At 39.4% G+C, this 15206-nt stretch overlaps 1 protein-coding gene across 2 annotated transcripts in view; it reads left to right on the forward strand.

Annotated features, from left to right (window-relative positions):
- The window catches only part of Chchd3 (coiled-coil-helix-coiled-coil-helix domain containing 3), a 251796-nt gene that overhangs the window by 104545 nt on the left and 132045 nt on the right, over positions 1 to 15206 (forward strand). The gene's annotated exons all lie outside the window — the stretch shown is intronic.

The raw sequence follows: 15206 nt of genomic DNA on the forward strand, positions 1-15206 counted from the left end.
TTCCCCCCCCTTCCTTATGGGTGTTCCCCTCCCCACCCCCCCATTGCTGCCCTCCCCCGACAGTCTAGTTCACTGGGGTTCAGTCTTAGCAGTACCCAGGGCTTCCCTTCCACTGGTGCTCTTACTAGGATATTCATTGCTACCTATGAGGTCAGAGTCCAGGGTCAGTCCATGTATAGTCTTTAGGTAGTAGCTTAGTCCCTGGAAGCTCTGGTGGCTTGGCATTGTTGTACATATGGGGTCTCGAGCCCCTTCAAGCTCTTCCAGTTCTTTCTCTGATTCCTTCAACGGGGGTCCTATTCTCAGTTCAGAGGTTTGCTGCTGACATTCGCCTCTGTATTTGCTGTATTCTGGCTGTGTCTCTCAGGAGCGATCTACACTTCTGCACTTCTTTGCTTCATCCATCTTGTCTAATTGGGTGGCTGTATATATATGGGCCACATGTGGGGCAGGCTCTGAATGGATGTTCCTTCAGTCTCTGTTTTAATCTTTGCCTCTCTCTTCCCTGCCAAGGGTATTCTTGTTCCCCTTTTAAAGAAGGAGTGAAGCATTCACATTTTGATCATCCGTCTTGAGTTTCATTTGTTCTAGGCATCTAGGGTAATTCAGGCATTTGGGCTAATAGCCACTTATCAATGAGTGCATACCATGTATGTCTTTCTGTGATTGGGTTAGCTCACTCAGGATGATATTTTCCAGTTCAACCATTTGCCTACAAATTTCATAAACTCGTTGTTTTTGATAGCTGAGTAATATTCCATTGTGTAGATATACCACATTTTCTGTATCCATTCCTCTGTTGAAGGGCATCTGGGTTCTTTCCAGCTTCTGGCTATTATAAATAAGGCTGCGATGAACATAGTGGAGCACGTGTCTTTTTTATATGTTGGGGCATCTTTTGGGTATATGCCCAAGAGAGGGATAGCTGGATCCTCAGGCAGTTTAATGTCCAATTTTCTGAGGAACCTCCAGACTGATTTCCAGAATGGTTGTACCAGTCTGCAACCCCACCAACAATGGAGGAGTGTTCCTCTTTCTCCACATCCTCGCCAGCATTTGCTGTCACCTGAGTTTTTGATCTTAGCCATTCTCACTGGTGTGAGGTGAAATCTCAGGGTTGTTTTGATTTGCATTTCCCTGATGACTAAAGATGTTGAACATTTCTTTAGGTGTTTCTCAGCCATTCGGCATTCCTCAGCTGTGAATTCTTTGTTTAGCTCTGAACCCCATTTTTAATAGGGTTATTTGTCTCCCGCGGTCTAACTTTTTGAGTTCTTTGTATATTTTGGATATAAGGCCTCTATCTGTTGTAGGATTGGTAAAGATCTTTTTCCCAATCTGTTGGTTGCCGTTTTGTCCTAACCACAGTGTCCTTTGCCTTACAGAAGCTTTGCAGTTTTATGAGATCCCATTTGTCGATTTTAAGAATTTTCTTAACTATAAATCTCTTGGTGTGATGTGCTATGCTTCAGGAGAGATTGATATGTATGCAAGGGACCTAGTTTTTCCAGTTCCCATTTTCCAACTTCAGAATAAATATATAAAAAGACAAACGGTTGCTATTGTTGTTCTCTGTAGTGTAAAATCCTTGAAGGAGAAGAGATGAGACTTTTGTGTGTGTGTGACAGTATGTCAATTTAGGAGAAAAAGTACTGTTACTGTAGTAGGTTATTTTTAAAAGTAATATGTTAGCATTCATTACTCATAGAATGGATTTTATTAATTTTCTGGTTTTTTTTTTAAATTAAAATTTTTGAAAAATTTTAGAAAAAATATAAGAGCTTTGTCTTATAAGCTGAAGCTCTGAATAGTTTGAAAAATGTTCCCATTGACTATTTTGGCAGTGAGTTTACTTGAAAGAAAATGAAAGAAACAAAGTAGGAATGTCATTACAGAACCATCATTGTGTTTTCCAATTGCCCTTTCTCTTCCCACGAAGTCTTAGTTCAGAAATTAAAAGCTAAGGATGTAAATTGCTAGATAAGATGTGCATGGCTGTAAGTAATGTGTAATGACTATTTCTTAATGTGGTAAAACTAAATGCATTGTAAGAAATAAGTAGGAGGCCGGGAGATAGCTGTGCACACCCAAGGATTTGAGTTCAATCCTCACCATCCATGTAAAAAGACAGACCTAATTGTTGACCTCTAGATTCCCAGGAAAGATCTTGTCTCAGTCAACAAGATGGATGACGCTTGAAGATTAACATCTGAGGTTGACCTGGTCTCAATCAATATCAGTGCACGTGTGGGTGTGCGTGCGTGCATGCATGTGTGTGTACACTTGTGCATCTCACTGTAGGATGATGTCATACAGGTGAAGGCAGGTATAAGATAGAACAAGGCCTGTCATTGGACGAGAAGGAAGGATGGGTGGGAGAAAAATTTTAGAGGAGGAGATTGGAGCAAGGGAAGGAAGCAAGAGAGAGAACATGGAAGCCGATGTTAAGATTCCTCTCTGCACATTTACAGGTTGTTATGAATATACTTAGGGGATGGATATGTACAGGGCTTTGTATGTCTAGGTGGGCATATCTTATCAATTGGATCAGAGGTTATTGTGTTGTGTGTTCTTTCATGTGGCAATTTAAGTTTAAGAGAGTATGTGGTGGCTAGATACAGTAGGCAGCCATGGAATTGGGAGGTATATTTCTGGCATGATGGCTGTCTGCCTTGGGATCTGGATGGTAGAGAGATTGTTGCCAGGCTCGAGAGAAGCCTTCCACAGTGTGATATGGGATAGAGCAGAGCGGGCAAGAGGCTTTGCTGACTGAGAGAAGAAATCTACCAAATATCTTGGGGCACTGCGGTGCTGGACCTAGTGCGAGGTAAAAGAAAGTCTTTTTTAAAATAACTTTACAGCAACCTCTGACTAAACCATTTAGAGCTTTAAAATAATTGGTACTTCTAGTATATACATAAATGCATGTGGAATGACACACTTAAAATTAATTTTTAACCTTTTCCGTGAGATAATTTCTTACACTAAAACTGTGACAATACTATAGCTAACTCAGCTTAGATTCAGCGGTGTTTAGTCCTTTCTCATTCTTCCTTTGTACCTAAGTATGCACATTAGACTCACACAAATCTGTACTTACATACTGTGTCATAGCTGTGACATCTTATGTTGTGCATAAACATGTACATAGAATCACTTTGCGTGAGTTTCAGAGTCATATTTTAATTGTTCTGTTTTTACAAATTTGATGACCAAGTATTGTTGTGGAAATTAAAGAAATTGATCAGTTTTAACCCTCAGTCTGGATTCTGGTTTTCTCAGTTCTTTCACCCTCATGGAGGCTGCTGTGTATATCTATCCAGTTCCCAGACCGCATGTGCCCAGTGTATCCCCAGATTCCACTTTAAACGTAGTTTGCCAAGAGGAGGACTGCGAGGAAGGTCCTCAGTTTCAGCTCATGAACTGCTGCCATTGGGAGAGTTTTAGAAGGAATGACGAGAAGAGAGGGACATGTGGAGGTCTCATGTCAACAGGCAGGTTCATTCTTTATACTGAGTGCAAGTTGTGGCAAAATAAACGCTTTGGGAATTTTGTTTTTATAAACCAAAAATGCTATTGCAGGCATCCAAGTTATATCATTAAACGCCATTAGAAAGCGAGCTCCATTCTTACGTTTCTGCAGAAGTTTTGAGTAGTAATTTCATCCGAAATAGCCTCCTCTCTGGCCCTCCCTTCCAGGTTCTGCTCCATGTAATTTTAGGCAAATTGCTTCCTTTCCTTTATGCCCTTTGTTTCCGTCTGCTTAAAATGAGGACAGAGTCTTTAATGTCCTTCTTTCAAGTCTGTTACCTTGATGAATAAATACATAAATACAGAGGTTCTTTGAGAACGCGGAGTTCTACGTATTTATAAATTGGCTTTTCCTAAAGTAATTTCATTTCATGAATAGGCTACCAGTTCCAGGAGTCACGTCTATTTTAATTTTCTTTAGTTATTAAAAAAGCCCATTTCAAAATAAGAAAAATAGTTAAAGTTGAAAGCTTTTATTTTCTTGGGTAATTGGATTTTTGTCATTGAAGACTTACTCTTATTGGTCGAAAGGCTTTGGTCCTAGGCACAAGTATGGGCGCTCTTAGCCACTGTGCAGGTGGGGTCAGACTCAGGGTTTCCTTGTAGAAAAGAAGAGGAAAAGGTCTTTGGCTAATGGTTGTTTGCTTTGAATGAGGTCTCAATACTTTGTTAGCAAAATAATAGGAATTTTAAGGAAAAAAATAGTTATTTTAAGGTGTGAACAGAAATTGGTCTACTTATACCTCAAAATGACTGCCACATGCCCTGAGTTTGTAGCAGTACGGGGACCTGAAATGAAAGTGTTGCCAGCCACAATATGGGGAGCCTGAAAGGCCGTATTCCAAATGATATAAGCCTGGCACAGAAAGATGGTGACTGGTTTTATAGGTTAGTTCCCGGCATTGACTGCAGAAGTAGCAGTAGCCATTTCCAGAGTTTTTCTGGGGAAGATGAGGTGATAGTGCTCACTGCAGCTATTCCGTGAATTAGTTCTGTATCTACTGTATAGCATAGGCCAGACTTACTGCAGTAACACACTGCACACTGGATCTATCAGGAGGCAACTGTAATGTGACAGACCTACAAATGAGTGTGATTATAGTGATCAGCTTACAATCCATACATATGTCAAACCATTGCTTGTTCACCTGAAGTCTATGTAAATTTTATTTGTCAATTATACCCTGAGAAAGGCAGATGGAAAATAAAGACCATGGAGGAGAAAAAGAAATTGTGACTTGAGTTTCTGCTATATGGTAGATTAACTCTTTCGCTACCTATAAGCACTACAGTTCATCTTTTCAAAATTTTATTTTCTTTTTCATTTATTCAGCTAATAAAAATTATTTGTTAAGCTTTAATTGACCATTGTATTGTCTGTCTTTCCCATTTCTGACATTTCTTTTCTTTTCTAGGTCTCCCTTGCCCATTTTAAATTTGCAACATATGGACAGTGGCATCTTTAGAATGTTTCTTGTCATTTCCTGTCATGCATGGGTGACAGAATATATAGGTTTTTCAAACTTATAATTTTTTTAACCTCCTTATGGAACTCAGTTTATTATAAAGAGACTGGCTCAGTTCCAACCTTGAAGGCATCAAAAAGAACAAGTTCTAAATACCATCATTTAGAATGCAGTATATTTAGCTAGTCTCCATCTTGTACGTCTCCATTTCCAAGACACAGCCATAGTAGTACATATGCTTGGCGTGTATGCTATACTATTGCTTCCCCCACCTCTCTCGTCTCTTGGTGGGGGTGGGGCATATATAAATGAGCCTTGGGAACAATAGCCCAGAGAACAGCATAACTTATGAAGTAGTCAGGTTCTGTCCTTGTAAATGATATGATACAAATGCATGTGATGGATTAAAATATATTCACCCTGACAGAAATCTTTTATTTGAATGGAAAAAACTCCAATTCCAATCTCAACAAAGGAGGTTGCTGTAAGGGCGGGTGATTGCCAGGGTGGCACATTTCTCAGGCTTGGTTCTTGATTCTGAGCTCTGTGTTGCTTATAATCTTGTCTTGGCATGCTGTGTTTCCAGAATATATCAGTTTTCATGTTTCTTTGGCTTTTTCTCAAGATTTATGAACAAGGGGGTTAGCTTTTTTTTTCTGGCAAGTAGCAAAGCCTATTTGAGACTCTGATCAATAATTGTAAAATAACTAGAAATTGATCCACGGCAGTTGTAAATCCATTCATGCATTTCTATTAAAATCTGTCACCAGAAGCTGTACAAAAGACCTCATTGTTGAAGCTAGGACAGAAGCAAGTACTGGCCATGGCGCATTAATGGAATGCTCTTACAGGGTTCACAGCAGACTGAGATCGCTTAGAGCATGCTGGTATAGCCTTATTGGGGACCTAGAGCTTATTTTGCTTACAGGTGGAGATGTGATGTGATTTGACACCCTTTACATCTCCTCCAAAGATTTTCACTGAGCATGACTTTGCCCTCTCCCCCATTTAGGTCTGTTTCTTCTGGGTAGAATAAATTCAGGGAATGCACAGGTATTATGCTTTTTGTTTTTGTTTTTTTATGAATTTATGTTCATGCCTGTGAGTGAGTGCCATGTGTGTGGGTGCTGGCTGGCAGAGGCTCAAAGAGAGCATCAGTTCTTCTAAAGGTTGAGTTGCAGGTGATTGATATTCCTTTATGTGTTTTTTATAGTGGGGAATATCCCCATTTCCTTTGGTTGAAGTCTGTACTTTTTTCGTTTTGTTAGAATTGTAGGTTAGTCTAGTTTTTCCCTATGGGGGAGCCAAGTCCCTACCACCACGGCTCACCTTGAGTAAACTCTGCCCAACTCTTTTTATTATGTCTTGTGGTGTATTGTTTACTTTTCTCATTGGTATGAAGACCTTGACTAGAGCAATTTAAGGGGAGGTTGTTTGAGGTTTCAGCCTGTCATGGCTGGAAAGTCACAGAAGCAGGAATGTGAGGTGGCTGGTCACCTCATATTCATTGGCAAGAAGCAGAGAGCAACACCTGTACAGCTAGCTGCTACTCCTCCCCGTCCTCCTCCTCTTCCTCCTGTTCCTCTTCTTCCTCTTCCTTCTCCTCCTCTTCCTCCTCTTCTTTCTTTTTTTACACAGCCCAGGATTCAAGCTTAGCGACTAGCCCTTCTCTAGGGCTATTAATATATTATTATAGTACAACATAGTATACATTAATATATTAATGTACAATATGTAATGTTAACCTAATCCTAGTAATCCCTTACAAATGTGCTTGGAGGCCTGTCTCCTAGGTTATTCAGATCCTATCAAATTGACAACCAGTATTAACCCTCACACTTGGAATAGTATAGTCACATGCTCAATATGGAAGAGGTGTTTTATTCAAAGTGTACTGAGTTTAATGTTTCATCTTAGAAAACAAAAACAAAATATCCCAACTTGACAGCTTTAGCTATGATTGGTATTTGAACAAACATCTGGACGATATAGTCTTAACTGAATCAACACATTTAATGGATTTTAACAGTCTGTACTTTGTATATGAAAAACTAGGACATACTTTTGCCCTGCATTGTGAATGATGTAGAAAGCTGGACTGTGACAACAGAGACAGGAAAGCATAACAGTGACAGCCAACTGTGGGGTGAGGTCTTTGTCCACAGCTGTGTAATTGTCTGTTTGGGAAAGTGAGGAGAATAAATTGAAGAACGGGCACCCCTTTTCCTATAGCCCTGGCTGATCTGGAACTCACTATGCTGTCCCTGAACTTACAGAGTTCTGCCTTCCTCTGCTGCAATTATAGATGTACACTGCCACTGCCACTGCCCTCTCAGGGAAAGTTTCTTTCACAATTTAAACTTGTGGTGATGTACCCAGGCAGTGATAACATTTGGGAACATTCGACTCTGTTCGGCTCTGCCCATTGGCCCTTGTAGAACGGGGCTTTTGCTGGCTCTTGGGTTGTTGTATTTGCATTTTGTATGATTTCTCCGTGCCTTCCAGTCTAGAGACAAAGGCACGCTTGTGGTGCACTTTACACCTCCATCCCAGAGGAAATCGTGGACAACCTAGGGCAAGCATCAGTGTTTGTCCTATACATGATCTATGATAATAGTCAGGCCAAAGTGGGCTTCACTCTGCTGGAAAGCACAGGTCAATGGAGAGGGAAGCCTGCTACTGCTCACAATGGAAGTTTCTGCTTTACTCCTGCCCTCAGTGGCCGTGACTGCTGCTACCCTGTTGGCTTCTCTGGGTGGGATATTGTAGACTGTTGTGGGGACGGTGCCTTGAACAGTTAGGCTTATTCTAGAGGGCAGCACAGGAGGGGACTATGGTGACATTGTATTGACATTGCCACTTCCTTTACTGTATCACCCCTTCTCACTGTGCTTGGATGACCCCTAGCCTGTCTCTGAAGGGTTCAGATCTACCACTGACAGTTTCATAAAATTGTAGGGCCAACAAAATAGAGCTTAGTCTTCTTCAAACAACAGAATTGTGCCATAGGACATGGGTGACACAGTGTTGCTTTGTCCAGTTCATTTCAATCAGGTTGCACTCTGTGCTTGTTAACCCATTGGCTTTATGCTTCTTCTGCCAGATGCTGTGTCACAGACAGAAGAGCATAGTTCTTCTGAGGTTTTCAGTGTTTATGCTGCATATTGTCATATACCAAATATGTTTGTCATTAATCTTTCCTGAACATGATGTGGGTGTCATTTTAACTTCATCTTCTAGGTTGAAGCATAGAATTGACACTTCCCTAAAGCTTCCTGTCTTCCTAATTCAGGTCATAGACTTCATTGTATTCCCAGAAACCACTGATCGTAATTTTCTCATGGCTAAGTTGATAGTAATCCAGAGTGAGAGGGTAAGAGGAGGCTCTTAATCATTATGAGGATACACATAGAAACAGGGATATTCCAGGCAAGCCAGAAAATACAGTTGCCTTACCTGTGTCCTCTCCTTCTGTTTGTTTGATTAAGTATATGTTCTTTCTCATTTTGACAAGTGAGTTTGTTGCTGGGATGGGATAAACAGAAAAGGCAAATGCTGTTTATACTTGCATTTCAGTACTCAATTTACACTCTGTAGGTACTCTTTATTGTTTACTGGATAGAAATTTTGTTGTTCCCATAAGGGCCAGAACTTGAGGATAGGTCTTTCCTGTAACCCCTGAAATAGCTAGCAGAATAGAAATGGTTAGTAAGAGCCGGGGAAATTCAACTGAGAAGTTCTTTGGTTGGTCCCTAGACCAAATCTTTGGCTAATGGTGATTTGTACCCATTCTGCACAGCTCTGGGTAAGCAGATGTCAAGTCTGTTCTGTGCAATAGAACATGAGATCTGGAGCCCTTATGGACGGTGTGGAAAGTGGTAAAACTGTGTTTCTAGGTGCAGGAACCTCGCTGGGCAAGTGACACAGCTCCTTAGAAGTAGACAAGTGTCAGGCCCAGAATCTGTATGCTGTGGTTAGTATATTCAGAGTCTTCATTAAATCTGCCTCTTGGCAATCTATTAAATGCGTAACATTTGAGAAGGTTATAATCACTTAGGAAGGCTGTTAGAAATTATGTAGTATGTACTCCCTACAGCTCGTTTTATGAAGTGTCACCAAGGGATTCCTGTGATGAAGAGCCCAGATGACATTAGTTCTTGGGCTTCTATATCTAAACGAAGGACCTGCCATTTAAATAGTCTGTTCACTGGCCAGAGTAGGCAGCAAATGGGAAAATGAAGTGCATATAATACTGAGCTTATTTCCACATGCTTGTAACGGCTACTTTCTAGACAGCTGTAAGAGACCTCTTTGGAGTACCTCAAAGGTCTTTTTAAAGATGCAGTATTTCACTGTTATCTCCTAGTCCCATTTTTTTCTTTATTGCCAAGGGGCCAACAGCTATTGAGAAGGTGGACATTTGAAATTGTGATTAATAAGCACTTGGTTTACTGTAGTTTGTCTGTAACTTGACTCCTTTGGCAAATTGTTAGTGCAGATTTTGAGCCTCGGGTATTGTAATACTTTTTATCAGGCACCCATGATCAGCAAGCCTCATACTGCCTGATTTCATTGTATTTGCCGTAGAAGGGAACGAGTCACTTACCCACCCATTCCTGGCCAACATGAGTACTTTCACCCTTACACGTAAGCTCCATTCCTGGGTGGATTGTTGCTTGTTAAATTCTGCGCTGTGCTTCCCTTCCTTCTGGGTTCTACTAAGGTCTGTGGCCAACTTCTAAAGCTACGAGCTTGTCCTTGCCTTGTGCTCTTCTTTCAGCTGTGGATGCAGACACCAAAGAGAGAGCTGTATGATTGGGGGTGACGTGTTCAAGTTTTATCTAGTCATTTGAGTCCCTTGGCAGCAATCGGGATTGTAGCTCGATTCTAGAATATTTGCCCTGCATAAAAGAGGCCCCTGGGTTTAATACATACTGACAGAAAGAACAAGACTAGACTAGACAAAAACAAGCAGAATATTATCTGTTGTAGGCTAAAGTTGTAGGTCAGGGGTAGAGTGTGTACCCAGTGTGCCCAGGGCTCAGTATGCAGCAGTGGGATGAGGTAGAGTGCGAAGTCAAAAACAAAATCCCTTTATGAGCTGTTAGACTGTACTAGTATAGACTGTAGGGTGAAGCAGGACATGTAGGGCTTTCATGTTCCTCCTTAAACAGCTGATTGAGGAGGACATGAGAGAAAAGGCTACCCATCCACCTTTCCTGTGGTGCACCTTGATGCAGCCTGGTATTTAGGACAGTCTCAGTGTTAGGATAGCAAGAACATTTGTTTGGACTAAGGCCTGGGTGCTTATAAATGGTTTTGAATATCCTCCATGTAAAATGTGTGGTAAGCATGTTGTATAGCAGTCATTACTCATCATATCCTCACTCCCTTTCCTTGTTGCTTTCTTGTAGGGACACATAATTCTTATTTGATCTTACGTTAAAGACTGGACATAGGTGTCATACCTGACTATGGATTCTTCAGTTCAGGAGCCTCCAATATTTAGATTGGCATTGTACTTACCTTTAAAACACACACACACCCACCCACCAACCCCACACACACACACACACACACACACACACAGAGAGAGAGAGAGAGAGAGAGAGAGAGAGAGAGAGAGAGAGAGCGAGCATCTTATAATGGAGACCCACCAAGGAAGCATTTTGGGGCTTTCGCTTTAGTCTTTAGAGTGGTTTGATTCTCATCACGTTAAAATAATATTTCACTACTTCTGATTTTCCTAATTATCATGCAGATAAACAGTGGGGATCATGACATTAGAATAAGTGAGCAGCTTATGATTTTTGCCTGAGAAAGAGAAACTCTTGCTGTTTTCCTGCCCCCTTGAGCACCACAGCAGTAGGAAATGAGCAAGTCCAGAGTACTTTATGATAGATAGTTAATGGTGCTGCGCCTCCGCCATCAGGCTCGTTCCCACAGCATCTGTCACAATTCAGAGTCATTAGCATACCTTTAATGGTTTCTTTTCAAAATAATTTCTACTAGGGCATTTAGAATGCATGAAGGAAAATATTGAGTTGTAGAGATGAGGAATTTTAAATGTAGACAAATGGATTTCATTCCCCCAATGTAATTTTGATAAAACCCAAATGGCATAGCAACATACCACAAAGTATAATGCATTTCACAACATTTAATGTGCTACCTGGGAATTACTTTTTCAAGCATTCTGAATAGTTAATTAAAAAACTTTTTAAAATAAAAAGTTTAATTTAAAAATTAAAAAACAAATTGCCGTGCTTTTTATTAAGGGATTAATCCCATGATAAGCCTTATTCTGGCCAGTGTTTTTAGACTGCCTCTCACACTCTGTGTTGTGGCCAGCCAGGAAAAGATGGCATTCTCGTAAGGTAAAATGTGGTTTACACACACACACACACACACACACACACACACACACACTTCCCACGACTAAGTGGATGTATATCAGTAGTATGCAAAAAAAGTATATCACTTTTGCATACTATTGGTAAATATCCAGTTAGTTGTGTTCTATATAGATAAAAATATCTATAATGAGCAAATTAAGCTATATCTTTTTTTAAATGTCCAGAGACATTTAAAGGAAGTGTTTGTTTTCTTTTTAAAAATTGAAAATAATATTTACAGTGATTTTTCTTAATTAATTATTTTAAAGAACATTTAAATACAGAAACTGCCATGTACTTCTAGAATGCATTCATGGCTGTTTTAATATAGTATTGTGTGTTTGGGTGTGTGTGTGTGTGTCTGTGTGTGTGTGTGTGTCTGCGTGTGTGTGTGTGTGTGTGTGTGTCTGTGTGTGTCTGTGTGTGTGTCTGCGTGCATGCGTGCACACTTGTATATGTTTGTGTTCATACTTAAAGTTTACACCAGGATTTTGAGTTGAGCAGAACACATAGTAGTCCTTTTCTAAGACAAATTATGTCTCCAAGAAAAGAATATTTTTCCTTTTACTTAGCTGGCAATGGGAGGGCTAGGGCTGTTGTTTGGTATTTGTTTTTTAATTCCTTCCCTGTAATGTCTCTTCAGCTGTTCAATGCTACCCTTGCATGATTTTTATAGTGGCCCTGATAGGATATTTTTCATCCAATGCTCCTTTGACCCCTATAGAGAAGTTTTATTCTTCAATATTTTTATTCGTGGTTGGGAAGCACATAATATGATTTTTTTAACTTCTCATTTAATTAGAGCTAAGGCATGAATATTGGTTTTCTTGAAATGTTGACATTGCATGAAGTCATTTGTTTATCTTGTATATATTATTTTTTAAAAGACTGCTAAAAATTGATAGGTGTTCGAAATCCTTTCCAGATTTTATGCATTTTTGCCTTCTGGAATTGTCATTTTTCTGTTAGTTTGGCAAAGGAGGGTAGGATCATAGGAAGAACTCATGACTAAAACATGTATAGTGTCCAATCTGTTTAGAGTCCAGGGAAAACATAGTGTCTTGTTCTCATTTCAGGTGACAGGAGGGACCAGGACCAAGGATAGAGCTTGGCATGGCCCTGCTTCAGAGGTCGATCATCGCTCTGTGTCCCATTCTATGCACACCCAGCATCAAGGGAACTCAGAATGGCCCTTTCTCTGGGAATATAATGAGCACCGCTAGAAACCAGAGACCTGGTTATTGATAAAAGTGGGATCAGTGTTATAGAGTTCCCATACACCTACATTCCAAATAGTTTTCAAACCATTACTTGAGCATTCTGATGAGAAGCCAGTTCTAAGAAGTATTCAGATATTTAATATTTCTTGACAACTCCTTTGCGGTTATAAATCATATTGTCTTTGATTACGTGTATTTATGTGGAAACATCAAGAACTATTATTTTCCTTGATGTTGGTGCTAAAAAGTTGTCAGTACAATCTAGAATTCTTAAATAAATTTAGAAAAGGGTGACAGACCAAACGAAATTCTAATTACAGTACTTGCTATCAGTATTTCCCTTCCATTTGAGTCTTTAAGGGAGACGTGAAAGGCAACATTATCCTTGAGAAATTCTCAGCCTCTAAGCAGCCTTCTTTAATTACAGAAAATGCCTTCAAAATATGATTTGCCATTCTAAAGTTTTGGCTGTGAGAAAGTTGATTGTCAGTGGCATAATGAGAGAAGAACTTTTAAAACTAAAAAAGAAACAAAACAAAACAAACTTGCTATTTCTATATTATGTTGAAAGACTTGACCATTACTGACCATTACTTGACTGGCACTGGCCAATTTTCCATATTAATACTGGCCTCTGGATTTGGGTGTTAGTGGTCACATAAACACAGGACACCTGGATCATGCTTGAAAGACTATGACCGCAGTTGAGTGAGAGCTCCTTTAGAATGCACCTAGGTTTCACAGTGTGCTTCTTTCTGTAAAGTCACCTCTTTGGGAAGTGACTATTTTTTTATTTCTAAGACCTGCTTTTTCCTCAAAGCTTAAGCTCCTCCATTGTCTATTCTCCCCCTCCCTCCTTTTTAAAGGATTGCCTTAAGAAAGACTTGCTTAGAATGTCTTCCAAGGTCATAAATTTTCATCAGCTGAGTCTAGATTTGATTTTTTGGAACAGCCAGAAATCATCTGGAGTTGAGACTGTGGGTGATAAAACTGTAATAACATTTTCTGTAAGACAGAAGGCAAGAGTAGAGAGCAATGAGATCAGTTTTCGGGAGACTTTTGGATGGATGACTGAGAGGAAAGTTCCTGAATAGGAAACCTCAGTTTGATATATGTGTTTACTTCAAAACATTCCTACCATTTGATAATGGCATCTGGGCTTTGTATATCGTTTTATGTTTGTGCTGTTTCTTTGTCTTAGCTGTGCCTTGTGATTGTCTGTGGGATTGTTACATTTCCTTTAGTTCGTGATGATAGTCTTTTTGGAGGTTCTAGTGATATCTGTGTATCACATTTTAATTGTAGCAATTAAAGTGACAGAACACAGGAGAAAATGAAGTCTCACTTAATGTTCAATTATATAAATTGGTTACTCCATGAGTTTTTCTCTTTTGTAGTTTAACATTTGAAAGTTGGCAGTCAGATTCTAATACTTATTTTAAATATACTTATACAGTTCTGTATTATCAAATATCATCTTCAATATTTCATGCAATTATCAACCTGGATATTACTTCAAAAGTATAACCTTTCAAAAATAAACTCTGATAGTTTGCAGTTAGTTAAAACACTGAAACTTCCAATATTGTTCATATGAGACTTGCTGTTTAATTAGAGACCATTTTAAACTTAAAGATATCCTGAGATCCTACCATATGTATTTCTCTTAGCTGTGTGCACCTTAATGGGTTTGTTTTGTTTCCTTTCATTTGTTCGTTTTCTCTTATTTTTTTTAGGCTAAAATTTAGAAACTTCCATTTTACATGCCTTTTGGTTATCACAATTTATTTTATTCTGTGACTTCGTGTGTAACATATTAACAGAAAGTGGTGATGTCATAGAGTTTATTCTGGAGGAAGGGAAGAAGGAGAATAGAATGGAGGGAACAAACAAAAAGTAGCACAGAAGCCAGGGCACGTGGATCTGGCTACTCAGAGATGTACCACTGTTTCTGGTGTTTGTGCTTCCTGGTTCGTTTCATTGTTTTAAAAATTATTAAATTAATAAAATCATACTTTCAATATCACATCTAATAAATTCAAAGCATAGATAGTAATAATTAGCCATGTCTTTGGTGGGCTGTTTTATTAGAATATTCAGTTATCTGCTTGTTTCTTGAAAAGCATATCTACACTAAAAACAACAGCCATCAGAAAGTAGTGCTTCAGCAGATGAACTTGTGCTGTAGGACATGAAGCACATGTCTTGGGCATAAGGAATGTTCATCCCTACATAGGAATAAAAGAATTCCCATTCACATACATCTTTCTGGTAGAAGAGACAACTGATAAAGCTCTTTATCTCATTGTTTCTGGATAGAATAAAAGTCAACAAAAAAGAAAAATCTAAAGAAAAGAAAACATTGAGTAGTTATAAAATCTACATATATTTTCTATAAAATCTAAATATGTCTTCTCATTAGAAGTCTTACCTAAACACATCATATTGAAAAGACCTCCGGGAGGACCTTTCCCTCAGGAGGAGACCCCTAAGCGCCCAATGACCGAACCGAGGCCACTCGGATGCAATCAGCAAGAGGGTTTATTGGAAAACACAGGTACCTGGGCACACAGTCTCTTGGGAGGACTTGCGCC

This window comes from Rattus rattus, chromosome 6 (assembly GCF_011064425.1).
Source record: "Rattus rattus isolate New Zealand chromosome 6, Rrattus_CSIRO_v1, whole genome shotgun sequence".
In the NCBI taxonomy this organism is placed as follows: domain Eukaryota; kingdom Metazoa; phylum Chordata; class Mammalia; order Rodentia; family Muridae; genus Rattus; species Rattus rattus.